The sequence below is a fragment of the Salvelinus namaycush genome, chromosome 4 (assembly GCF_016432855.1).
Source record: "Salvelinus namaycush isolate Seneca chromosome 4, SaNama_1.0, whole genome shotgun sequence".
Lineage (NCBI taxonomy): Eukaryota > Metazoa > Chordata > Actinopteri > Salmoniformes > Salmonidae > Salvelinus > Salvelinus namaycush.
In genome coordinates, this window is record NC_052310.1 from 28,780,890 (window position 1) to 28,807,264 (window position 26,375).

General features: G+C 43.0%; 1 long non-coding RNA gene across 7 annotated transcripts; it reads left to right on the forward strand.

Moving 5' to 3' along the window:
- Positions 1-10,142: 10,142 nt before the first annotated feature.
- On the forward strand, positions 10,143-21,133 carry LOC120045570. 7 transcript variants are annotated; one of them, XR_005476721.1, is made up of 6 exons: positions 10,143-10,221; positions 10,968-11,035; positions 12,382-12,502; positions 17,872-17,959; positions 20,528-20,650; positions 20,729-21,133. It is a non-coding gene; the product is annotated as an uncharacterized LOC120045570 (long non-coding RNA). The 7 variants fall into 7 exon arrangements; XR_005476720.1 differs by having other exon boundaries at positions 10,968-11,012; XR_005476719.1 differs by having other exon boundaries at positions 10,149-10,437.
- The last annotated feature ends 5,242 nt before the right edge of the window (positions 21,134-26,375 follow it).

Sequence of the window (26,375 nt, forward strand, 5' to 3'; positions counted from 1 at the left end):
TTTTCTGTGAGTTTATGATCCCCTGAATCTGAATACATTTCAGAAGAGATGTCACCCCTATTGTAGGAAATTAAATGTATAGTACCGGTAGGTGTTTTCTATGTGAATCGATTTGAACCAGCACAATATATTGAATTAATTTATTTTTAAGATGTTGTTCCTAGTGTAGAAAATGTTATGTACAATGTGTTCTGTTAAGAATTATTTTGCGTGTGATCATTTGAACATTTTTTAATCTTAATTAAAAACAAATAAGTCATCACATACAGTATGTGAGTATTCATTTGATCCCCTTTTTTTATTCATTACAATATACAGTACGTCTCTGTCACCACATTTAGCATTAACTCTAAGCAGTTAATACTTATTTACTGCTGTCACCTCAGTACAGAAGGACATTTCTTGCCTTTAGCATGGGTTTAATGCAATTCAAAACTTAATTGCTGATCATAGTGTTAAACGCAAAGTGAATGGTTTTCTGAACGTTTTGTAATATTAACATTAGGGACCTGCATATTGGCACATCATATTGATCCATATTTGATATGTACAAGTTGTGCTTGTTTTGATTGAATTAATTTAATTGTATTCTATTTTTGTAGTTATTCTATGGTATGTTCACATTGAGGGCTTCATTTTAAATGAGACTAAGATTTCATGACTCAACTTTTGAGAAAAGTCAGTGCTGAAGTTGATAGACCACCTTTAAATGAACCTCCATACAAATGAATTAACTACATATTGCAGTTAAGTTATTTACATGAAAGGCATCTGTACTTGAAAGTACTTAAAACATCATATCAGGTCTTAAAAAAGGACTTCTTACAAGAGTCATGCAAAATGTCACATATACGGTTCTTCCACAAACTGAAATCACTGGAGAAATACTGTTCTTCCACATTCTAAAAATTAAAAAGACAATAAAAAAAGTATTTTTTGAAATAACAAAAAAATATCAATTGTTGGAAGATATGGGTATGGTGAATTATTTGTCAACCATAAAACACCTAATGTGGTACACACAATTAATAATATAAAAATAACTTATCTTAAAATGGAAAAATTGTCACATATGGTTCTTCGTCTGTAGGATTCAACTGTCACAGGAGATTCTGGGCACATCCCCATTCCTTTGATTAGTGGCAGCACATGAGTGACAACTCGACTGACAGAATGGCTCCTCAATTTCAGGATGAGAAGAGATACCTTCCTACACCTGTGTGATGTTCTTCGGCCCAATTCATCTCTGTACCAGCAAGGCCAGATAGGCACACTGTTGCTGGGATGGACTGAGATGTGATTTATTTATACTTTTTTTACCCCCCAATTGATAGTTACAGTCTTGTTCCATCGCTGCAACTCCTGCTTTGAGCCACAAGAATGGCCCATCTTGGATGGCTCTTGTTCCCCTCACTCTGCTAATCAGTGCTCTGACTCTCTATGCTCATCGGTGCTCTGACTCCCTCTGCTCTGCTCATCATCCATGTCATTGGGTTTGGTTTGGTTTGCATTACTACCTTTAATAGAAAGTGAAATCATGTTAGTGATCATCTTTGACATTATGTATTGCACTGTGTTGTTGTCAATTAATTGATTTAACGCTAGAACCACTGGGCCTCGAGGTACCCCCCCTTCAAGCAAATGAGCAGTCATTCTGACTGCAACATTCTAACTTTGTAATTAATACATGTCATATATACCGTCGCAAAAATAATAATTTGGTTGCGTTTATTAAGGTAGCATTAGAATAACGATTTTTATTTATTTAAATAACACAATAGCATTTTCATTAGTTTATGTTACTGTTAGCTATCAGTGGCGGTAGGTGTCGTTTATGATGAGGGAGGATTATTTTTTGTATGAGCATGGCCTTATTTCTATTACAGCATGTCATTCATATTCCATTCACCCAGCTCAATGAACATCGATAGGTTTAGACTACTACATGATATTCACATTTTCCCTATATCCATCATGAGGTTGTTACAACCTAGCCTATGAATGAAAGTTTACAACGTAGGTGCACAGGTCAAGATACATTTTAGTAATCAAGGTGACAGACATTGACACATTCAATACCGCCTTGCATAATCTTGCCTGCGTCTAGCTGATCTAGGGTGTAATCATTAGTCCAACAGCTGCAAACAAGAGTTTCTTTTGGACAAATTCAGGTATGTTTATTCCAGTTTTGTTCCGTTTGCTTCCGTTTTTATTTTCAACAGAATTGGCGGAATGAATACACCCCTGATCACAAGCAGACAGTTCACTTTCATAGCAGCCAGATCAGATCGTTGTATAATTCCTTCACGCATCTACTCGCTCAACTTTTCCCTTCGCTTGTGGACTTCAGTGTACAACACATCTGTCTGTGACCAGGGGGAAAAAACTTCCAAAGCCACTCCTTCATATCATAACCGCTAACCACTACACACAGTCTACATTGTTGTCACCATATTAGCTAACGTCAAGTCAACAACATAACTACTACAACTAACGTGTTAGTAAACCTGCTGCATGATTGTAGTACAGTCAGCAAGCAGTTACACTGGTGGGCCCCAGTAGCAATACATTTATAAAACTAAAAACTTACCTTGACTTAGAAGAGTTCCAGTGTTGGATAGCCATGGTCAGCTAGGTAACATAGCATCCCTCTGTTTGAGTCAGGTGTTTGAGTAGGCTAAACTAGCTAGCTGAATAAGTGAAAGTTTTATATATATATATATATATATATATATATACACACACACATAGTTAGCTCTCTCGCTTCTTCATTTTTGAATACATTAATTTGTTCAAAACTGTTCAAGAATTGTCTTTCTCTCTCTGAGTCAACTACTCACCACATTTTATGCACTGCAGTGCTGACTAGCTGTAGCTTGTCAAATCAAAGTTTATTTGTCACGTGCACCGAATACAACAGGTGTAGTAGACCTTACAGTGAAATGCTTACTTACCAACCGTGCAAAAAAAATTATTAGGTGAACAATAGGTAAGTAAAGAAATAAAAACAACAGTGAAAAATAACAGTAGCGAGGCTATATACAGGTACCGGTTGGTCGGGCCAATTGAGGTATTATGTACATGAATGTATAGTTTAAGTGACTATGCATATATGATAAACAGAGTAGCAGCATCGTAAAAGCGGGGTTGGGGGAGGGCACACAATGCAAATAGTCCGGGTAGCCATTTAATTACCTGTTCAGGAGTCTTATGGCGTGGGGACAAAAACTGTTGAGAAGCATTTTTGTCCTAGACTTGGCACTCCGGTACCGCTTGCGGTAGTAGAGAGACCAGTCTGTGGCTGGGGTCTTTGACAATTTTTAGGGCCTTCCTCTGACACCACCTGGTATAGAAGTCCTGGATGGCAGGCACCTTAGCCCCAGTGATGTACTGGGCCGTACACACTACCCCCTGTAGTGCCTTGCGGTCGGAGGCCGAGCAATTGTCGTACCAGGCAGTTATGCTTTCAGTACTAGATTCATTCTGTGATACTTTGGGTGGACAACATGTCGGTTCATGCTGGAAGAGCTCTGATAGGACTACTTCCGGAGGACGTCCTCCAACCGAATTACTGTGTAAGCCTATGGAAGGGGGTGAGAACCACAAGCCTCCTAGTGTTTTTTTATTGAAGTCAATGTACCCAGAAGAGGACGGAAAGTAGCTGTCCCCCAGCTACACCAAAGTGCTACAGAGTGCTGTTGAGGCTACTTGTCACATTGTATAAATGATTGGAGACAGGTGCAGGAATTCGTAATAGGGGGGGTTTAATACTCCACCCCAAATATACACAACATGCCATGAAAAGGCACGGGGACGAAGCCCACAAACACATAAACAAAAACACAGAGATGTAACCCAAACAAAAGAGCGAGGTAAAACCTCTAAATACAAGGGACAAGACCCGCAATACCAATACACGGGACGAGACACGTAATATCAAGTGCACAACAATACATGGGACGAGACCTATAATAACGAGTACACAACACACACAGCACGAAAGCCGAAACAAAGCACAGATACTCAAGTCCAACGGACATGAGAAAAATAACCGACAAGACAATGGTGAACAGAGGGCACATATCTACAATTACTAATCAGGGGAACTGGAATTAGGTGTGCGTAATGAGACAGTTCAGTGACGTAGACCTCCGGAACTGGTGCACGGAATGAGCAGCAGTACCGGAGGAATCCGTGACACTACCGTAGACCTTCATTGCAAAACAGTGTTTTAATCAATTATTTAGTTTATCTAAAAATGATAACTTTAATGTTTCACAATTTTTATGAAATTCACTGAGGATGATCCTTCCCTTCCTCCTCTGAGGAGCCTCCACTATTAGCTATACTCTGAGTGTACAAAACATTAGGAACACCTTTTTGCCCTGAAAACAGCCTCAATTTGTCAGGCATGGACAAGGTGTCGAAAGCGTTCCAAGGGGATGGTCCATGTTGACTCCAATGCTTCCCACAGTTGTGTCAAGTTGGCTGGATGTCCTTTGGGTGGTGGACCATCTTTGATACACATAGGAAACTGTTGAGCATGAAAAACCCAGCAGCATTGCAGTTCTTGACACATTCAAACCGGTGCGCCTAGCACCTACTACATTACCCCGTTCAAATGCACTTAAATCTTTTGTCTTGCCCATTCCCCCTCTAAATGGCACATACCTATAAGGGCACAAGGCGAGACCCAGATGTAGACACAGCAGGCAGATGGTTAGAGTCTTTGTTGTTTATTTATAATCCAAAAGGAGTAGGCAAGAGAATGGTCGTGGACAGACATGAGGTCAAAACCAGAGTCTGAGTCCAAGAGGTAAAGAGTGGCAGACAGGCTTGATGTCAGGTCAGGCAGGCGGGTACGGAGTCCAGAAAAACAGGCAAGGTTCAAAACCGGGAAGACTAGAAAAAGAGAATAGAAAACATGCTGGTTGACCTGAAAACATACAAGACAAACTGGCACAGAGAGACAGGAAACACTGGGGAAAATAAGCGACACCTGGAGGGGGTGGAGACAATCACAAGAACAGGTGAAACAGATTAGGGCGTGACAATACCATCCATGTCTCTAGCTTAAAAATACTTTTTTAACCTCTCTCCTCCCCTTCATCTACACTGATGGAAGTGGATTTAACAAGTGACATCAATAAGGGATCATAGCTTTCACCTGGATTTACCTGGTCAGTCTATGTCAAAGAAAAAGCAGCTGTTCCTAATCTTTTGTACAGTCAATGTATGTAAAAACAGAAAACCACAAGAAAACAAAAAATGATAGTGTTCATTCAATGTTATTAGTGGATTGCCTTTGTTACAACTATGACACAGAAAGCATATGTTGGAACACGTTAACAGCTTCTTTTTATAACCACCACAAAAAAGAATACCCTAACCACCAAGATGCACAAACATCAGTAGCCTAAACATCATTATAAGTGCCAAGTGTGCTTGATAAATAGTGAAAAACAGCACAAAAGCAATAATGGCATTATAATGAATGAGTCGTTATGACAGTAGTCAACACAAAGAGTTCATTTTAACACTATCTCAGAGTGTAAAATGTACTCTGATTATAGTCTTACATTTTGAGTGTTAATGTAACACTTCATAGTGTAAAAAATGAACACTGCATTGCACTAGCCAGTGCTACTCAAATTTAACACTATGGTGTAATTAAAACTGTGTGGTGTAAAGCTTCATTTGCATATATCTTTATTGTGCCTTTTCTTTTCGAGTGAATTGTAGAGTTGCCACCCATGGCTATTTGTTAGTGACAAACATGGTTGTTTAAAGGCCTGTGGCTTTCACCAAATGAGTACCTAGGCGAATGTAATCATTCAAATTAAACTTTATGACAAAACATTACATATTTCATAAAGCTTTACTTTGGTGGCCTAGTTTTACCCTAACAAAGTGGTGTTAGGACAGCGTTTCCCAAACTCGGTCCTGGGGAACCCAAGGGGTGTACTATACGTTTCATTTTTTTGCCCTAGCACTACACAGCTGATTCAAATAATGAGCTCTTCATCAAGCTTTGATTATTTGAATCATCTGTGTATTGCTAGGTCAAAAAGCTAAATGTGCACCCCTTGGGGTACCCACGACCAAGTTTGGGAAAGGCTGTGTTAGAAACTCCTAGTTTACAGGCCAAATCAAGCCTGCAAGTCACAGTATGCTGGCTTGCAAAGTGATGTGACATTTCTATTTGAGTCCAGCCAGAGTTAGGACAGTTGGAATTTGTATTCCCCCACAATCTGCATTCAGAATGACAGTCAGGGGGGCCTCCCGGATGGCGCAGTGGTCTAGGGCACTGCAGCGCTAGCTGTGCCACCAGAGATTCTGGGTTCGCACCCAGGCTCTGACGCAGCCGGCCGCGACCGGGAGGTCCGTGGGGCGACCCACAACTGGCCTAGCGTCGTCCGGGTTAGGGAGGGTTTGGCCGGTAGGGATATCCTTGTCTCATCGTGCACCAGCGACTCCTGTGGCGGGCCGGGCGCAGTGCGCGCTAACCAAGGTTGCCAGGTGCACGGTGTTTCCTCCGACACATTGGTGCGGCTGGCTTCCGGGTTGGAGGCGCGCTGTGTTAAGAAGCAGTGCGGCTTGGGGAGTTGTAGCGATGAGACAAGATAGTAATTACTAACACAATTGGATACCACGAAATTGGGGAGAAAAAGGGGGTAAAATAAAATTGAAAAAAAGAAAAAAAAAGAATGACAGTCAGGGTTTGGGACATTGGCAAAGGAGACTACCTAAACTATTTAAACTGGAACAACCATTTCGGTAATGGGTGCAATACATCTAACTGATTGGATTAGTTTAGAAAAAGACATGTTATTTATCTTTGTGTAGAATAAGATGAATCAATCAATGAATGTGCATGCAAAAACACAGATATTAAAAACAATACTAAAAAATCTACCTGCAATAGAGCATGCTGGCAAATATGATGGGTGTGGTTTTGATGGTAATGTTTTACTCGCCACAGAGAAAAAAAATTACACAATCAAACTCTCACAATCAACACTGGGTATTAACACCCAAACTAGGGTAATTTTATACCCCTGAGTGTTAATTTCACACTTACAGAGTTAATTTGAATCCTGAATCAACACTATACATTTTACACTGAAAAATCCACACTAGGTAACACTGGCTAATGTGCTGTGTACCATGGCGAATTTGTCTGTTTCCGGGTGACGCGTTCTCGTTTCGTCCAAAGAAAGGTATCCTATACATGTCTGACCAGAATACACGCTCTTTCCACAGAATGCTCCATCGACATACAGGATTGAAAAAAATTGCTTCAAGCTCATCAACAGACAGATCCCAGGCAGTGTCTCAGCCACAGTACAGTCCCTGATGTGCTGTAGCATACCCATGTCACATAAAACAATGAAAGCTGGTGAGTGTGTTGCTGATGTGTTCTTTACTCTCTCAATGATAATCGGCCTGTAGCATTGTCACCGGTTTGTTCTATTCAAACATTGCCATCCTTTGGAGGGGTAGGTTCAAGCTGAGTCTCAGATTCAGAAGCATAATCATCGGAGATGTCATGATTCATTTCTTTCTTCATGACTCATTTTCATTCAGATCTTGTAGCAGCGCCAACGCAGCTTGTACATCCATTCGTCTTCGTCTTCTTGCCATTGTAAATTACACACACTCTCACTGTGTACTCAAGTAGGCCAGAGTAGACTGATAAGACTAATTGGATTTGGTGGACTAATATAGGGTACATACCATTTTGAGATTATAATAAAAATATACTGTACCAATACAATAGAATGGCCCACCCTGTTCTTCATTCACAATTCCCGATTACATAATTATGGATCGTTCGCTTCCCCTCGCTCATCAACTCACCCATTCTCCCTCTTTCTCCCCATCATACTTTTACTTCATTTACAATACATGAACAAAAGTATGTGGACGTCTGCTCGTCAAGCATCTCATTCCAAAATCATAGGCATTAATATGGAGTTGGTCCCTCCTTTGCTGCTATAACAGCCTCCACTCTTCTGGGAAGGCAACAAAAAGCATTAGTGAGGTCGGGCACTGATGTTGGGCAATTAGGTCTGGCTCGCAGTCAGCATTCGAATTCATCCCAAAGGTGTTTTATGGAGTTGAGGTCAGGGCTCTGTGCAGGCCAGTCAAGTTCTTCCACACCGATCTCGACATGCCATGTCTGTATGGACCTCGCTTTGTGCACAGGGACATTATCATGCTGAAACAGGAAAGGAAGCACAGAATCATCTAGAATGTCATTGTATGCTGTAGCCTTAACATTTCCCTGCAGTGAACTAAGGGGCCTATTCTAGCCATGAAAAACCGCCCCCTCCACCAAACTTTACAGTTGGAATTATGCATTGGGGCTGGTAGCGTTCTCCTGGCATCCGCAAAACCCCGATTAATCGGTCGGACTGCCAGATGGTGAAGCGTGATTCATCACTCCAGAGAACGCGTTTCCAATTCTCCAGAGTCCAATGGTGACGAGCTTTACACCACTCCAGCCGACACTTGGCATTGTACATGGTGATCTTAGGCTTGTGTGTGTTTGCTTGGACATTGAAACCCATTTTGTGAAGCTAACAGTTATTGTGCTGGCGTTCCTTCCAGAGGCAGTTTGGAATTCAGAAGTGAGTGTTGCAACCAAAGACAGATGATTTTTACGCACTATGCGAGTCAGCACTCGGCTGTACCATTCTGTGAGTTGTGTGGCCTACCACTTCGTGGCTGAGCCGTTGTTGCTCCTAGACGTTTCCACTTCTCAATAACAGTACTTACAGTTGATCGGAGCAGCTCTGGCAGGGCAGAAATGTGATGAACTGACTTTTTGGAAAGGTGCTATCCTATGACGGTGCCACGTTGAAAGTCACTTAGCTCTTCAGTTAGGCCATTCTACTGCCAATGTTTGTCTATGGAGATTGCACGGCTGTCTGCTCGATTTTATACACCTGTCAGCAACTGGTGTGGCTGAAATAGCAGAAATCCACTCATTTGAAGGGGTGTCCACCAGTGGAGGCTCCTCAGAGGAAGAAGGGGAGGACCATCCTCCTCATTGAAATTTCATAAAAATAAAAATTGTGAAACATTAAAGTTATCCTTTTCAGATAAAACTATACTAAATATATTCATATGTCACCAAATACTTGATTAAAACACACTGTTTTGCAATGAAGGTCTATGGTAACTTCAACAGCACTCTCTGGTGTAGCACCATGGTGTAACCGGAGGACAGCTAGCTTCCGTTTTCCTCTGGCTACATTGACTTCAATACAAAACCTAGGATGCTCGTAGGCCTCACCCCCTTCCATAGACCTGCATGGTTATTATGACCACTTCCAGAGGACGACCTCCAACCAATCAGTTTTTGCCGTATGTATTGACATGTTTTCCATCTAATCATAGGATTAGGATCAGAGAATTAACCTAGTGTGTCGTATTGGGGTTGTGCAGCAGAGCATTATTGGGGGGGTTCAATGTGTTGAGCATTTTGGGGGGGTTGGGGGATTCTATGTGATGAGAAGCTTGGTGAGTGTGACAAGTGATATTATTCAATTCAAATTACAGGAGACAAAGGTGGTAGATAATAAATTGTATTCTTGGTTTTAGAACTTTATTCTTGTGTCCAGTTAGTGCGCATTTATTTCAATTTGCCTTGCTAACTTCAGTAGCAAGTAGCAGTAGCTAGCCAGCGCAAGTGTGCAGTTTGGCAGAATGACCAACGCTACCCGAGAATGTTGTGGACTTTTTGTTGAAGAACCCCTTTCATTCTCTGAGGTAAATGGAAAATGTGCGAATTAAAACTGAGGGTTGACCTCTGCCTGAGATCAGTTTCATGAAGAACGATGACAAGATGAAGGAGTTCGTATTGATTGGTATCAAAAGTTAGCTGGTTAACAGGGAGACTTTCATCAATCCGCCTGTACAGGCTGGCAAGTCTGAGCCATGGGCGAATAAAAATAAATAAATGTAACCTTTATTTAACTAGGCAAGTCAGTTCAAGAACATATTGGGATTATTTTGCTAAACGGCCTTAAACAGTTTCTCATGCATTGTCAATGGGGTTTGAAACCAACCCGGATGTAATATAATTCTGGCCACATGTTGACTCAGTGGCGCTTCTCCATGCAAGACTTGGAAGGGGCGCACACTGTAAATAGGAATAGGTGCATCACCGGCACTGATCTAGCAAGCTAAAGTTAGCTAGTTAGTCACAGAAATGTACGTTCAGCCTGTTAATTATTTCTGTCCAATTTGACTTATCTTACGAAGTCAACATGGCTTAATATAGTTTCTTTCGTTTTTTGACCTCGACATTGTTGCTGGATAGATACTTGCATATCTACTTGCATATATTAGCTGCTAGCTAATGCTAACGACGCTAGCTAACCTCATATCTGGATGCCTCACGCTAGTTCCCGAGAGAGCAGCATACTAGTAAATCAACTTTGCTTTAAAACTTTAATAATCTGTAAAGTGTTTTTATATGCAATCATACAAGCTAGATAGGTATTTTGTTAAAAAGCTTGTTGTCATTCATTGGTTGTTTCTTTGGAGCTAGCTAAGCTATCACTAGCTAGCTAGGTGGATAATAATGTGATGTACAGTAGGCTACAGTAACGTTACAGTATTACTGAATTACAACAATATAGCCTTGTCGCTGCTAGTTGGTTGATATGGGGTGCAGTAGGCTAGCGTCGTTGTTATTCGTTGGGTTCCTTGACAAAATTATGTTATTTTTGACTTGGTAAAATAAGCTAATGGTTGTGTGTACTCACACTAGATATAATTCTGTGGTTTGGTGACAGATTTTCAAAAGAAAATAGACAAATACAGTATATCATCAGCAATTTTCAATCAGATGAGATACACAGCTAACCCATAATGCATTTCATTCATTCATAAATGTGGACACTAATTATTGTTAAAATTCCAATTCTCTTGACCCTCCATTCCCAAACCTGAAGCCCCATGTCCTGAGCAGGAAAGACCAGGAAAAGTGTTGGCTTAAGGTACAACTTCCGATTGAGGAAATGTAAGACAACTCAATGTCATATTTGGAGTTACTGACATGAATAGAAGCATATACAAGCAATCTATCAAATGTATTTTATAAAGCCCCTTTTACATCAGCAGTTGTCACAACGTGCTTATACAGATTCCCAGCCTAAAACCCCAAAGAGCAAGTAGTGCAGATGTAGAAGCACAGTGGCTAGGAAAAACTCCCCAGAAAGGCAGGAACCGAGAGGCACCAGGCGCTGAGGGGTGGCCAGTCCCCTTCTGGCTGTGCTGGTGGAGATTATAAACGAGTACAGCCATTTAGCCAGATTATTCTTCAAGACGTTTAAATGTTCATAGATGAGCAGCAGTGTCAAATAAGAGGTTTATAGAGGGTGCAATAGTTCAGCACCTCAGGAGTAAACGTCAGTTGCCTCTTCATAGCTGAGCATTTAGAGGTTGAGACAGTAGGTCTGGTAGAGAGAGACAGGATCAAACAGCGGGTTTGGGACAAGTTAGTACCTCTGGTGAGCCTTGAGCAGGTCAGGATTCCATATCTGCAGATAGAAACAGCAGAGACTGGATCAGCAGCACGACTAGGTGGACTGAAGACAGGGAAAGCCAGGAGTCGTCAGGCCAGGTAGTCCTGGGGCATGGTCCTAGAGCTCACGTCCTGCATTCTTTATTTAACTTGTGTAGACTAAGCCCTAGAGGTTTGTAACTTCACATGATTTAGCCTACTTGTCAATCCAGATCTGAATATTTGATATCCTTTTAACTCTACACTGTTGATCATTTTTTTCCAAGCTAATCACTGAATGGCCTACTACAAGGATGTGGTCAGGTTGAGACTTCTAAGTCATAATAATAACACACACACACACCAGATTGCAAGGGCAAGTACAATGAGCAGTTGGTAAAATGAAGTCTGCTGCGTGGGTTGCCCCACACACACAAACTTAATTCATTTGTTGTATTGTATTTATTATGGATCTCCATTAGCTGCTGCCAATACAGCAGTTACTCTTCAGGTCCAGCAAAATTAAGGCTGTTATACAATTTTTAAAACATTACAATACATTCAAAACACATTGTGTGCCCTCATGCCACTACTCTACTACAACACAAAATCCGTGTGTACGTTTGTGCATATGTTATCGTGTGTATGCATGTGTCTCTTCACAGTCCCCGCTGTTCCATAAGGTGTATTTTTATCTGTTTTTTAAATCAAATTTTACTGCTTGCATGAGTTACTAGATGTGGAATAGGGTTTAATGTAGTCATGGCTCTATGTACTACTGTGCGCCTCCCATAGTCTGTTCTGTTTAGGTTAGTGAGTAGTCAAGCCTTTGTCATAAAAATTATATTGTGCCCATTTTTCAGATCTGTCAACTTGCTCGGTGGGTGACAGGTAACCGTCCTTCCACCAAGCTGTTCCAGGCCTGGGCTGGCAGGCTGGAACTTCCAGAGGCGTGTAGACCTGAAGCAGTGTGATGTGGTCCAGGTAATTATCAAAACACACGTATACACTTGAGGTCGACCGATTATGATTTTTCAACGCCGATATTGATTATTGGAGGACCAAAAAAGCCGATACCGATTAATCGGACGATTTTTTTAATATATATATATATATTTGTAATAATGACAATTACAACAATACTGAATGAACAATGAACACTTATTTTAACTTAATATAATGCATCAATAAAATCAATTTAGTCTCAAATAAATAATGAAACATGTTCAATTTGATTTAAATAATGCAAAAACAAAGTGTTGGAGAAGAAAGTAAAAGTGCAATATGTGCCATGTAAAAAAGCTAACGTTTAAGTTCCTTGCTCAGAACATGAGAATATATGAAAGCTGGTGGTTCCTTTTAACATGAGTCTTCAATAATCCCAGGTAAGAAGTTTTAGGTTGTAGTTATTATAGGACTATTTTTCTCTATACCATTTGTATTTCATATACCTTTGACTATTGGATGTTCTAATAGGTACTTTAGTATTGCCAGCCTAATCTCGGGAGTTGATAGGCTTAAAGTCATAAACGGCGTAATGCTTGAGGCATTGCGAAGAGCTGCTGGCAACAGTAAAGTGCTGTTTGAATGAATGCTTACGAGCCTGCTGCTGCCTACCATCGCTCAGTCAGACTGCTCTATCAAATCATAGTATTAATTATAACATAATAACACACAGAAATACGAGCCTTAGGTCATTAATATGGTCGAATCCGGAAACTATCATCTCGAAAACAAAAGGTTGATTCTTTCAGTGAAATACGGAACCGTTCCGTATTTTATCTAACGGGTGGCATCCATAAGTCTAAATATTCCTGTTACATTGCACAACCTTCAATGTTATGTCATAATTATGTAAAATTCTGGCAAATTAGTTCGCAACGAGCCAGGCGTCCCAAACTGTTGCATATACCCTGACTCTGCGTGCAATGAACGCAAGAGAAGTGACACAATTTCCCTAGTTTAATACTGCCTGCTAACCTGGATTTCTTTTAACTAAATATGCAGGTTTAAAAATATATACTTCTGTGTATTGATTTTAAGAAAGGCATTGATGTTTATGGTTAGGTACATTCGTGCAACGATTGTGCTTTTTTCGCAAATGCGCTTTTGTTAAATCATCCCCCGTTTGGCGAAGTTGGCTGTCTTTGTTAGGAAGAAATAGTCTTCACACAGTTCGCAACGAGCCAGGGGCCCAAACTGCTGCATATACCCTGACTCTGTTGCACAGAACGCAAGAGAAGTGACACAATTTCCCTAGTTAAAATTAATTCATGTTAGCAGGCAATATTAACTAAATATGCAGGTTTAAAAAATATATACTTGAGTATTGATTTTAATTAAGGCGTTGATGTTTATGGTTAGGTACACATTGGTGCAACGACAGTGCTTTTTTCACGAATGCGCTCGTTAAATCACCCGTTTGTAGTAGGCTAAGTAGGCTATGATTCAATGATAAATTAACAGGCACTGCATCGATTATATGCAACGCAGGACAAGCTAGATAAACTAGTAATATCATCAACCATGTGTAGTTAACTAGTGATTATGTTAAGATTGTTTTTTATAATTCTATGCTGCCAATGACTGGAACGAACTGCAAAAATCTCTGAAGCTGAAGACTCTTACCTCCCTCACTAGCTTTAAGCACCAGCTGTGAGAGCAGCTCACAGATCACTGCACCTGTACATAGCTCATCTGTAAATAGCCCATCAAATCTACCTCATCCCCATACTGTATTTATTTATTTATCTTGCTCCTTTGCACCCCAGTATCTCAACTTGCACATTCATCCTCTGCACATCCTACCATTCCAGTGTTTAATTGGTATATTGTAATTACTTTGCCACCATGGCCTATTTATTGCCTTACCTCTTATCCTACCTCATTTGCACATGCTGTATATAGATTTTCCTACTGTATTATTGATTGTACGTTTGTTTATTCCATGTGTAACTCTGTGTTGTTGTATGTGTCGAACTGCTTTGCTTTATCTTGGCCAGGTCGCAGTTGCAAATGAGAACTTGTTCTCAGCTAGCCTACCTGGTTAAATAAAGGTAAAATAAATAAAATATATGTTTAATGCTAGCTAGCTCCATACCTTGGCTCCTTGCTGCACTCGCATAACAGGTAGTGTAACGGCTTTCTTCCTGGGATGAAGGAGAGGACCAAAATGCAGCGCGGTTATTGTTCAACATGTTTAATAAGACGATAAACGATGAACATTAACAAATACCAAAATAACAACCGTGAAAGCCGAGACAGTCCTATCTGGTGCAGAACACAAACACAGAGACAGGAAACAACCACCCACAATCCCCAACACAAAACAAGCCACCTATATATGATTCTCAATCAGGGACAACGATTGACAGCTGTCTCTGATTGAGAACCATATTAGGCTGGACACAGAAACAGACAAACTAGACACACAACATAGAATGCCCACCCCAACTCACGCCCTGACCATACTAAACAAATACAAAAACAAGGGAAAACAGGTCAGGAACGTGACAGAACCCCCCCCCTCAAGGTGCGAACTCCGGGCGCACCCCTAAAACTCAAGGGGAGGGTCTGGGTGGGCATCTGTCCGCGGTGGCGGCTCCGGCGCAGGACGAGGACACCACTCCACCATTGTCTTTATCCCCCTCCTTAGCGTCCTTTGAGTGGCGACCCTCGCCCCCGACCCTGGTCTAGGAACCCTCCCAACGGTCGCTCCTAAATAGAGGAGATAACTCAGGACAGAGAGGTAGCTCCGGACAGAGAGGTAGCTCCGGACAGAGAGGTAGCTCCGGACAGAGAGGTAGCTCAGGACAGAGAGGCAGCTCCGGACAGAGAGGCAGCTCCGGACTAATGGCAGCTCATGACTGGAGGGCAGCTCATGACTGGAGGGCAGCTCATGACTGGAGGGCAGCTCATGACTGGAGGGCAGCTCATGACTGGCTGGCGGCTCTGGCAGCTCCTGACTGGCTGGCGGCTCTGGCAGCTCCTGACTGGCTGGCGGCTCTGGCAGCTCCTGACTGGCTGGCGGCTCTGGCAGCTCCTGACTGGCTGGCGGCTCTGGCAGCTCCTGACTGGCTGGCAGCTCCTGACTGGCTGGCGGCTCTGGCAGCTCCTGACTGGCTGGCGGCCCCCGACTGGCTGGCGGCTCTGGCGGCCCCTGACTGGCTGGCGGCTCCTGACTGGCTGGCGGCTCCTGACTGACAGACGGCTCTAGCGGCTCCTGACTGACAGACGGCTCTGACGGCTCGGGACAGACGGGCGGCTCTAATGGCTCGGGGCAGACGGATGGCTCAGATGGCGCTGGGCAGACGGATGGCTCAGATGGCGCTGGGCAGACGGATGGCTCAGACGGCGCTGGGCAGGCAGGCAGCTCAGACGGAGCTGGGCAGACGAGCAGTGCAGGCGGCGTTGAGCAGACGAGCAGTGCAGGCGGCGTTGAGCAGACGAGCAGTGCAGGCAGTTCAGACGGCGCTGGGCAGACGAGCAGTGCAGGCGGCGTTGGGCAGACGGCCGACTCTGACCTGCTGAGGAGCACAGTAGGCCTGGTGCGTGGTGCCGGAACTGGTGGTACCGGACTGGAGACACGCACCTCAAGGCTAGTGCGAGGAGCAGGAACAGGGCACACTGGTTTCTCAAAGCGCACTATAGGCCTGGTGCGTGGTGCCGGAACTGGTGGTACCGGACTGAGGGCACGCACCTCAGGGCGAGTGCGGGGAGAAGGAACAGTGCGCACAGGGCTCTGGAGACGCACAGGAGGCTTGATGCGTGGTGCCGGAACTGGAGGCACTGGGCTGGTGGCACGCACCTCAGGGCGAGTGCGGGGAGAAGGAACAGTGCATACAGGACTCTGGATACGCACAGGAGGCTTGGTGCGTGGTGCCGGAACTGGAGGTACTGGGCTGGAGACACGCACCACGGGGAGAGTGCGTGGAGGAGGAACAGGGCTCTGGAGACGCACTGGAAGCCTGGTGCGTGGTGTAGGCACTGGTGGTACTGGGCTGGGGCGGGAAGGTGGCACCGGATATACCGGACCGTGCAGGCGTACTGGCTCCCTTGAGCACCGAGCCTGCCCAACCTTACCTGGTTGAATGCTCCCCGTAGCCCGTCCAGTGCGGGGAGATGGAATAACCCGCACTGGGCTGTGTTGGCGAACCGGGGACACCATGCGTAAGGTTGGTGCCATGTACACCGGCCCGAGGAGACGTACTGGAGGCCAGATATGTAGAGCCGGCTTCATGGCACTTGGCTCAATGCTCAATCTAGCCCGGCCAGTGCGGGGAGGTGGAATAACCCGCACCGGGCTATGCACACGTACAGGAGACACCGTGCGCTCTTCCGCATAACACGGTGTCTGCCCGTACTCCCGCTCTCCACGGTAATCACACACCTCAGGGCGAGTACCGTGTATACTACGCCAAACCAACATCTCTCTCTCTTCGCTCTCCTCCAATATCACCAACAACTCATCAAATGTCTCATAATCTCCCATCCTTTCACTTTCCTCCAATCTGTCCAATAACTCCTCCACATTCTCCGACTCGTACCTCAATTTCGCCAACTGCTCCTTATGGTAAGCACGGGGAACTGGCTCAAGTCTCCCACTTGACACAGCCCCACCCCCCGTGTGCCCCCCCCCCCCCCCAATACATTTTTGGGGGAGCCTCTCGGGCTTCCATCCACTGCCTTGCTAGCTCCTGCTGCTGCTGCTGCTGCCGCTGCTTCCCGTAGCCACGCTGCTTGGTCCGAGTTTGGTGGGTGGTTCTGTAACGGCTTTCTTCCTGGGATGAAAGAGAGGACCAAAATGCAGCGCGGTTATTGTTCAACATGTTTAATAAGACGATAAACGATGAACATTAACAAATACCAAAATAACAACCGTGAAAGCAGAGACGGTCCTATCTGGTGCAGAACACAAACACAGAGAAAGGAAACAACCACCCACAATCCCCAACACAAAACAAGCCACCTATATATGATTCTCAATCAGGGACAACGATTGACAGCTGTCTCTGATTGAGAACCATATTAGGCTGGACACAGAAACAGACAAACTAGACACACAACATAGAATGCCCACCCCAACTCACGCCCTGACCATACTAAACAAATACAAAAACAAGGGAAAACAGGTCAGGAACGTGACAGGTAGTCAGCCTGCCACGCAGTCTCCTCGTGGAGTGCAATGTAATCGGCCATGATTGGTGTCCAAAATTGCAGATTTACCGATTGTTATGAAAACTTGAAATCGGCCCTAATTAATCAGCCATTCCGATTAATCGGTCGACCTCTAGTATACACACACTCAATCACCCTGTTTTGTTAAAAAGAAAAGAAAATTGTTCCTCTTTTAGATCTGACACCCCTATTAGCTCAACCAGTCTTCACAGCTGCATTCGTCTGCCCCTGCATTTGCTACACCGGCCACGACAGGTGATACAGGTAATTATCACATGCATGTACAGTGGGGCAAAAAAGTATTTAGTCAGCCACCAATTGTGCAAGTTCTCCCACTTAAAAAGATGAGAGAGGCCTGTAATTTTCATCATAGGTACACTTCAACTATGACAGACAAAATGAGAAAAAAAAATCCAGAAAATCACATTGTAGGATTTTTAATGAATTTATTTGCAAATTATGGTGGAAAATAAGTATTTGGTCACCTACAAACAAGCAAGATTTCTGGCTCTCACAGACCTGTAACTTCTTCTTTAAGAGGCTCCTCTGTCCTCCACTCGTTACCTGTATTAATGGCACCTGTTTGAACTTGTTATCAGTTTAAAAGACCCAAACTCCACTATGGCCAAGACCAAAGAGCTGTCAAAGGACAACAGAAACAAAATTGTAGACCTGCACCAGGCTGGGAAGACTGAATCTGCAATAGGTAAGCAGCTTGGTTTGAAGAAATCAACTGTGGGAGCAATTATTAGGAAATGGAAGACATACAAGACCACTGATAATCTCCCTCGATCTGGGGCGCCACGCAAGATCTCACCCCGTGGGGTCAAAATGATCACAAGAACGGTGAGCAAAAATCCCAGAACCACACGGGGGGACCTAGTGAATGACCTGCAGAGAGCTGGGACCAAAGTAACAAAGCCTACCATCAGTAACACACTACAACGCCAGGGACTCAAATCCTGCAGTGCTAGACGTGTCCCCCTGCTTAAGCCAGTACATGTCCAGGCCCGTCTGAAGTTTGCTAGAGAGCATTTGGATGATCCAGAAGAAGATTGGGAGAATGTCATATGGTCAGATGAAACCAAAATATAACTTTTTGGTAAAAACTCAACTCGTCGTGTTTGGAGGACAAAGAATGATGAGTTGCATCCAAAGAACACCATACCTACTGTGAAGCATGGGGGTGGAAACATCATGCTTTGGGGCTGTTTTTCTGCAAAGGGACCAGGACGACTGATCCGTGTAAAGGACAGAATGAATGGGGCCATGTATCGTGAGATTTTGAGTGAAAACCTCCTTCAATCAGCAAGGGCATTGAAGATGAAACGTGGCTGGGTCTTTCAGCATGACAATGATCCCAAACACACCGCCCGGGCAACGAAGGAGTGGCTTCGTAAGAAGCATTTCAAGGTCCTGGAGTGGCCTAGCCAGTCTCCAGATCTCAACCCCATAGAAAATCTTTGGAGGGAGTTGAAAGTCCGTGTTGCCCAGCAACAGCCCCAAAACATCACTGCTCTAGAGGAGATCTGCATGGAGGAATGGGCCAAAATACCAGCAACAGTGTGTGAAAACCTTGTGAAGACTTACAGAAAACATTTGACCTCTGTCATTGCCAACAAAGGGTATATAACAAAGTATTGAGAAACTTTTGTTATTGACCAAATACTTATTTTCCACCATAATTTGCAAATAAATTCATTAAAAATCCTACAATGTGTCACGTCCTGACCATAGTTCTTATGTGTTTTGCTTGTTTAGTGTTGGTCAGGACGTGAGCTGGGTGGGAATTCTATGTTGTGTGTCTAGTTTGTCTGTTTCTGTGTCCAGCCTAATATGGTTCTCAATCAGAGACAGCTGTCAATCGTTGTCCCTGATTGAGAATCATATATAGGTGGCTTGTTTTGTGTTGGGGATTGTGGGTGGATGTTTCCTGTCTCTGTGTTTGTGTTCTGCACCAGATAGGACTGTTTCAGTTTGCCACACTTTGTTATTTTTGTTCGTTGTAAGTGTTCACTGTTTTTTGTTTAATTAAACATGTTGAGCACTGGCTACGCTGCGTGTTGGTCCGATCCCTGTTTCACCCCCTCTTTTAGTGAAGAGAGGGAAGGCTGCCGTGACACAATGTGATTTTCTGGATTTTTTTTTCTAATTTTGTCTGTCATGGTTTAAGTGTACCTATGATGAAAATTACAGGCCTTTCTCATCTTTTTAAGTGGGAGAACTTGCACAATTGGTGGCTGACTAAATACTTTTTTGCCCCACTGTATACACACACTCCCACACTTGGGGCTCTATTCAATCACGCCTGTTTTAGCCGACATCCACATAGTGGTTGTTTTGGCGGTGTCTGAGATGGAACTGTGTTAGAGCTGTCAAATTCACAAGCAGCTCCTGGCATTATACCTAAAGCGGACATTGCCATTGGCCGCATGGAGTTGCATTAACAGAAATCTCATGCAGCCCTGTTTACAGGTTAGAACACTGGAGTTTGAGATGTAATCTACACCTCGATTAGGCTGATATAAATCCTCATTATTTAGTTGAATGATTTTGAATTTGAGCGGCAATATTTCTTTATAACCTACACTTTCTCATTCTGAACTTGTTCCGAGTTGGACGGCTGTAGTTTTGTGACAATGGTCAAGAGCTGTTGCTTACTGATTTGACAGATCCAACGCAGTTACACCTCACACACCGCCAAAACATCAGCTATGCGGGTGTCGACTATCGCCGGTTAACGCTTGATCTGATTGAATCTAGGCCTTACACTCAGTCAGTCTATTTAGTTGTATGATTGTCAGTTAAGAAAATTGTGCCTCTCTCTTTTAGATCTACCACCCCCAGCAGTTCAGCTGCAGTCAACTGCTGTGGTATTTAATTTACCAGCTGCACCAGTTCCTACTACACTGGCCATGAAGGGAGAAACTTTTGAGGATACCCAGATGGATACAGGTACTTCAGAATTATATTGCATATGCACAGACATGGTGAGCTGATTATTTACTGTCACTATGTGCATCTTTCTTTCAGATCTTCCATGCCTGACAGCCTCACCCAGAAGTGCATACACTGGGCCTAGCAAGACTGACAAAGCAAAATAAAACATGCACTCACACACATTATCCACAATGTAAACAAGTTGTAATTACATGTTTATTTAATGTTTTCTCCATTTTATTTTAGGATTGGAGATATCTACTCCTTCATAGCCATTCTCAATATCTACATAAGTACTCTAAATATCTATCAAATCAAAGTGTGATTGATAATATTGTAAAAGACTATGGCTTAATGTTTACAGTTTGAGGAAATTCTGTGTGTTGAAAAACATGTCTTACTCTCACACACAAGACCCAATGTAAACAAGTTATTACAATTTATATACTACATTTTATTTGAGGAAAATATCTGAAATAAAGTACATTCACTGTTAAAGCAATGCCTTTGGTTTATTGGATAATTCTCTGAATACAATGTGTGACCAGAAGGAAGTTGGCAGACCTGCAACCCTTGGACTGTGTAGGTTTTGTCATCTGGAGCTGAAAAATAGAGAGATAGGGAGGGAGGGGAGGAAAAGTGCAGTTTAAAGGTTTATCATTAACTGACAATTCTATGATGAATACATATTAGAATAATAATACATAAGAGTGACCAATAGTTACTGTATTGTGATTATTTTGTGTTTTATTTAATCAAGTAGTGCCATGCCGTGTCTCAAGAGCAGCAGAAAAGGTCAAATAAGTTGACCAAAATTTATGTTACGGCTGCGCACGACACGGGATTCTTTAGCTAAATGGCCCAGAACTGTAGTCTATTCCCAACCGTCACGTTATACAGTGCCATATTGTCCATTCCATCCTAACAGAAACCCAGAGGTTTTTCTTGGAATAGAAACACGATAATGTTAGGCAAAATTTCTTAATCAGTCCTATATACTACATTTTTACAAAAGAAGGTTTTAAATTCTCTAGTACAGCCACCATTGAAGGCAATCAAATGCTTCTCAAAGATGCCCTCTGGTGGTCAAACGAGCACTAACTAGCATTAATGGTACCAGTGGTTGGCACTTAAATAACGTGCCATAGAATTCTGTGGTACCATGCACACTGTGCCGCAGTATGCTGCAACTTTTAAAGGACGAACCACTGTATGGCAACTGCTCAGCCTCCGACTGCAAGGCACTAGAGGGTAGTGCGTATGGCTCAGTACATCACTGGGGTCAAGCTTCCTTCCATCCAGGACCTCTATAGCAGGCGGTGTCAGAGGAAGGCCCTAAAAATTGTCAAAGACTCCAGCCACCCTAGCCATAGACTGTTCTCTCTGCTACCGCACGGCAAGCGGTACTGCAGTGCCAAGTCTAGGTCCAAGAGGCTTCTAAACAGCTTCTAACCCCAAGTCATAAGACCCTTGAACATCTAATCAAATGGCTACCCAGAATATTTGCATTGCCCCCCCCCCCCCCCCCCATGCTGCTGCTCTATTTTCATTGCACCCCTCACATTGACAGATTGACTCTGTACCGGTACCCCCTGTATATAGCCTCGCTATTGTTATTTACTGCTGCTCTTTAATTATTTGTTATTTTAATTTTACTTTTTTAGGGATTTTCTTAACTGCATTGTTGGTTAAGGGCTTGTAAACATTTGACTGTAAGGTCTAAACCTGTTGTATTCGGCACATGTGACAAATAGAATGATATTTTAGTTGATGTGTGGCAGGACCAAAATCGGAGAGATAGGTAGGAGTAAGCCCATGTAATGCTTCGTAGGTTTGCAGTAAAACCTTGAAATCAGCCCTAGCCTTAACAGGAAGCCAGTGTAGAGAGGCTAGCACTGGAGTAATATGATCAAATTCTTTGGTTCGAGTCAAGATTCTATTTAGTCCTTATCCTGGTAGCCGGAAAGTAGAACTTTGTAGTAGTCTAATCTAGAAGAAGTGACAAAAGCATGGATTAACTTTTCAGCATAATTTTTGGACAGAAAGTTTCAGTGACAGTAAGTAATCAGCTCAACAACATGTCTGTGCGTACATCTGTTGGTGTGAGTGAGCATATGCAATATAATTCTGAAGTACCTGTATCCATCTGGGTATCCTCAAAAGTTTCTCCCTTCATGGCCAGTGTAGTAGGAACTGGTGCAGCTGGTAAATTAAATACCACAGCAGAGGACTGCTGTGACTGCAGCTGAACTGCTGGGGGTGGCAGATCTAAAAGAGAGAGGTACAATTTTCTTAACTGACAATAATCATACAACTAAATAGACTGACTGAGTGTAAGGCCTAGATTCAATCAGATCAAGCGTTAACCGGCGATAGCCGACACCCTGCGTTGTAACTGCGTTGGATCTGTCAAGTCAGTAAGCAGCAGCTCTTGACCATTGTCACAAAACTACAGCCGTCCAACTCGTAACAAGTTTAGAATGAGAAAGTGTAGGTTATAAAGAAATAATGTTGCTCAAATTCAAAATCATTCAACTAAATAATGAGGATTTCTATCAGCCTAATCGAGGTGCAGATTACAGCTGTTTCATCGAAATGTACAGCTGTGTATCGTCCACATAGCAGTGAAAGTTAACATTATGTTTTCGAATGAAATCACCAAAAGATAAAATATATTGTGAAAACAATAGGTCCTAAAATGGAACCTTGAGGAACACAAACCATCCACAGAGACAAACTGACATCTTTCCGACAGATAAGATCTAAACCAGGCCAGAACTTGTCCATGTAGACCAATTTGGGTTTCCAATCTCTCCAAAAGAATGTGGTGATCGATGGTGTCAAAAGCAGCACTAAGGTCTAGGAGCACGAGGACAGATGGTCTGACACCTTGGTCTGACACCATTAAAATATAATTTCACCATCTTCACGAGTGCAGTCTTAGTGCTATGATGGGGCGGCAGGGTAGCCTAGTGGTTAGAGCGTTGGGCTAGTAACCGAAAGGTTGCAAGTTCAAATCCCCGAGCTGACAAGGTACAAATCTGTCGTTCTGCCCCTGAACAAGGCAGTTAACCCACTGTTCCTAGGCCGTCATTGAAAATAAGAGTTTGTTCTTAACTGACTTGCCTAGTTAAATAAAAAAGGTTAAAAATGTAAGTCGCTCTGGATAAGAGCGTCTGCTAAATGACTTAAATGTAAATGTATGATGGGGTCTAAAACCAGACTGAAGTGTTTCGTATACATTGTTTGTCTTCAGGAAGGTAGTGACAGCTGCGCAACAGCTTTTTCTAACATTTTTGAGAGGAATGGGAGATTCTATATAGGCCGATAGTTTTTTAGAGTTTCTGGGTCAAGGTTTTATTTTTTCAAGAGAGGCTTTATTACTGCCACTTTTAGTGAGTTTGGTACACATCTGGTGGATAGGGAGCTGTTTATTATGTTCAAAATAGGAGGGCCAAGCACAGGAAGCAGCTCTTTCAGTAGTTTAGTTGCAATAGGGTCCAGTATGCAGCTTGAAGGTTTAGAGGCATTACTATTTTCATGAATGTGTCAAGAGATATAGGATTTAAAAAAACTTGAGTGTATCCTTTGATCCTAGGTCCTGGCAGTGTTGTACTGAGCTTTGGAGAAATACGCAGATTTAAAGAGGAGTCCGTAAATTGCTTTCTAATGATCATGATATTTTCATCAAATAAGTTAATGAATTTATCACTGCTGAAGTGAAAGCCATCCTCTCTTGGGGAATGCTGATTTTTAGTTAGCTTTGCGACAGTATCAAAAATACATTCTCCTCAATCATGTTGGAAAAATAGGATGATCGAGCAGCAGTGAGGACTCTTCGATGTTGCACAGTACTGTCTTTCCAAGCTAGTCGGAAGACTTCCAGTTTGGTGGAGAGGCATTTCCGTTCCAATTTTCTGGAAGCTTGCTTCAGGGCTTGGGTATTTCTGTATACCAGGAAGCTAGTTTCTTATGACAAATGTTTTTGTTTTTAGGGGTGCGACTACATCTAGGGTATTACGCAAGGTTAAATTTAGTTCCTCAGGTGGTTAACTGATTTTTGTACTCCGACGTCCTTGGGTAGGTGGAGGGAGTCTGGAAGGGCATCTAGGAATCTTTGGGTTGTCCGAGAATTTATAGCATGGCTTTTGATGATCCTTGGTTGGGGTCTAAGCAGATTATTTGTTGTGATTACAAACATAATAAATTGGTGGTCCGATAGTCCAGGATTATGAGGAAAAACATTAAGATCCACAAAATGTATTCCACGGGACAAAACTAGGTCCAGAGTAAGACTGTGGCAGTGAGTACGTCCCGAGACATGTTGGACAAAATCCACTGAGTCGATGATGGCTCCGAAAGCCTTTTGGAGTGGGTCTGTTCCATGTGAATATTAAAGTCACCAACAATTTGAATATTGTCTGCCATGACTACAAGGTCCGATAGGAATTCAGGGAACTCAGTGAGGAACGCTGTATATGGCCCAGGAGGCCTGTAAACAGTAGCTACAAAAAGTGATTGAGTAGGCTGCATATATTTCATGACTAGAAGCTCAAAAGATGAAAATGCAGTATTTATTTTTTGTAAAATGAAATTTGCTATGCAAATGTTAGCAACTACCCCGTTTATGCGGGATGCGCGGGGGATATGGTCACTAGTGTAACCAGGAGGAAAGGCCTCATTTAACACAGTAAATTCATCAGGTTTAAGCCATGTTTCAGTCAGGCCAATCACATCAAGATTATGATCAGTGATTAGTTCATTGACTATAACTGCCTTGGAAGTGAGGGATCTAACATTAAGTAGCCCTATTTTGAGATGTGAGATATCACAATCTCTTTCAATAATGGTTGATGGAGGTCTTTATTCCAGTGAGATTGCTAAAGCGAACACGGCCATGTTTAGTTTTGCCCAACCTAGATTGAGGCACAGACATGGTCTCAATGGGGATAGCTGAACTGACTACACTGACTGTGCTAGTGACAGACTCCACTAAGCTGGCAGGCTGGCTAACAGCCTGCTGCCTGACCTGCACCCTGTCTCATTGTGGAGCTAGAGGAGTTAGATCGCTGTCTATGTTCATAGATAAGATGAGAGCACCCCTCCAGCTAGGATGGAGTCCGTCACTCCTCAGCAAGTCAGGCTTTGTCCTGTTTGTGGGTGAGTCCTAGAAAGAGAGCCAATTATCTACAAATTCTATCATTTGGGAGAGGCAGAAAACAGTTTTCAACCAGCGATTGATTTGTGAGACTCAATCACTCCCCCTAACTGGGAGGGGGCCAGAGACAATTACTCGATGCCGACACATCTTTCTAGCCAATTTACATGCTGAAGCTACGTTGCGCTTGGTGACCTATGACTGTTTCATCCTAACATCGTTGGTGCTGACGTGGATAACAATATCCCTATACTCTCTACTCTCGCCAGTTTCAGTCTTAGCCAGCACCATCTTCAGATATAGCCTTTAAGTCGATAACCCTGCCCCCTGGTAGACAGTGTATGATTGCCAATTATAATTTTTTACGTCTAATACTGCGGGTAATGGAGTCGCCAATGACTAGGGTTTTCAATTTGTCAGAGCTAATATTGAGAAGCTTTGGCGGCTCAGACCCCGTAACGGGTGGAGGAGAGACCAGAGAAGGCTTGGCCTCTGATTCCAACTCGTTGCTTAATGGAGCGACACCGGTTGAGCATTCCGACAGCATTTCCTTCCAGAAGCCATGAGAAAATTGTCCGGCTG